Below are 2,356 nucleotides of genomic sequence, written 5' to 3'. Positions count from 1 at the left end.
TCTCTCTCTCCCTCTTCCTCTCTCCCTCCCTCCCTCTCGCTCACTCCCTCTCTCTCTCTCTCCCCCTCTCTCCCCTCTCTCTCTCTCCCCTCTCTCTCTCCCCTCTTCCTTTCTCTCTCTCTCTCTTTCTCTGTCTCTCTCTCTCTCCCTCTCTCTCTCTCTCTCTCTCTCTCTCCCTCTCTCTCTCTTTCTCTCTACAGCTAAACTTGGTACTCTGTTTGAATAAAGCTTCTTTCTACTCTCAACACATCTGGGAGCAGCACCGAGTCAGAACACATAAGGATTTGGCTAACGGGTTGGAGTCACAACGGTACTTTACTACTTACTACAGGTGAGAAAATACAGTATCAATCCAACCAGGGAGAAGAATACTGCGGGAAAAATATATCCTTTTCAAGAGGTACAATTTGGACTGTTGATAACTTGAAGTTTATCCTTGTCTTGGAGGAGAGTGGAAAGGTAAAGTGTAGTTTTCAGTATCATCGGTACTGGGCAGCTTCCTAAGTACAGTACTGCTGTAAGTGCTGCTAGTAAGATGGGATGAGAGGGATGGTCAGAGAAGAGAGGAGTAAGACTGACTTGGTCCTCAGTAACACCTATAAAATAAGAACACAAAGGCATTTTGAAAGGTTTATTGTGAGCACTTTGGAAAATAGTTGTATTCCTATTTTTACTATTTTTTTTAAATATTTAAAAGCTTTTAGACAGTAAAAAAAAGAATCTTTTTTTTTTAACTGACGTTAAAAAAAAAAGTTGTACATAGCTTTTCAGAATCAAATAGTTTTCCTGCAGTTCAAACTACTTTGTGGATGATACTGCACATGGTGAGATTTTACACCTGCCTTGATTGACCCTGCTGTGACTCACATAGTCAGTGTCAGCGCCACTGGCGAAATACGATTTCTTTGGATTATCATGTACAAACGAGGTAATATCTTCTGTATTTTCAGTGTGTAAATGGATAAAACTGAGGGGGCACATGGCATGTGGAAATAGGCATGACAATGGACATGATGCCACTGGTTGGATAACTGTTCTCAGGTCAGTATATCAGCTGGAGTTAGAGGCCATGGTACTGTATGGATAACTGTTCTCAGGTCAGTATATCAGCTGGAGTTAGAGGACATGGTACTGTATGGATGGCTGTTCTCAGGTCAGTATATCAGCTGGAGTTAGAGGACATGGTACTGTATGGATAACTGTTCTCAGGTCAGTATATCAGCTGGAGTTAGAGGACATGGTACTGTATGGATGGCTGTTCTCAGGTCAGTATATCAGCTGGAGTTAGAGGACATGGTACTGTATGGATAACTGTTCTCAGGTCAGTATATCAGCTGGAGTTAGAGGACATGGTACTGTATGGATAACTGTTCTCAGGTGAGTATATCAGCTGGAGTTAGAGGACATGGTACTGTATGGATGGCTGTTCTCAGGTCAGTATATCAGCTGGAGTTAGAGGACATGGTACTGTATGGATAACTGTTCTCAGGTCAGTATATCAGCTGGAGTTAGAGGACATGGTACTGTATGGATGGCTGTTCTCAGGTCAGTATATCAGCTGGAGTTAGAGGACATGGTACTGTATGGATAACTGTTCTCAGGTCAGTATATCAGCTGGAGTTAGAGGACATGGTACTGTATGGATGGTGGTTCTCAGGTCAGTATATCAGCTGGAGTTAGAGGACATGGTACTGTATGGATGACTGTTCTCAGGTCAGTTTGAACAGTTTTAGAATGCACTGTGTCGTAGTCTGAACAGTTTTAGAATGCACTGTGTCGTAGTTTGAACAGTTTTAGAATGCACTGTGTCGTAGTCTGAACAGTTTTAGAATGCACTGTGTCGCAGTCTGAACAGTTTTAGAATGCACTGTGTCGTAGTCTGAACAGTTTTAGAATGCACTGTGTCGTAGTCTGAACAGTTTTAGAATGCACTGTGTCGTAGTCTGAACAGTTTTAGAATGCACTGTGTCGTAGTTTGAACAGTTTTAGAATGCACTGTGTCGTAGTCTGAACAGTTTTAGAATGCACTGTGTCGTAGTTTGAACAGTTTTAGAATGCACTGTGTCGTAGTCTGAACAGTTTTAGAATGCACTGTGTCGTAGTCTGAACAGTTTTAGAATGCACTGTGTCGTAGTCTGAACAGTTTTAGAATGCACTGTGTCGTAGTCTGAACAGTTTTAGAATGCACTGTGTCGTAGTTTGAACAGTTTTAGAATGCACTGTGTCGTAGTCTGAACAGTTTTAGAATGCACTGTGTCGTAGTTTGAACAGTTTTAGAATGCACTGTGTCGTAGTTTGAACAGTTTTAGAATGCACTGTGTCGTAGTTTGAACAGTTTTAGAATGCACTGTGTCGT

The sequence above is a fragment of the Salvelinus namaycush genome, chromosome 8 (assembly GCF_016432855.1).
Source record: "Salvelinus namaycush isolate Seneca chromosome 8, SaNama_1.0, whole genome shotgun sequence".
Classification (NCBI taxonomy): domain Eukaryota; kingdom Metazoa; phylum Chordata; class Actinopteri; order Salmoniformes; family Salmonidae; genus Salvelinus; species Salvelinus namaycush.
The sequence above is the reverse complement of the archived record's forward strand: the minus strand, read 5'-3'. Positions refer to the sequence as shown.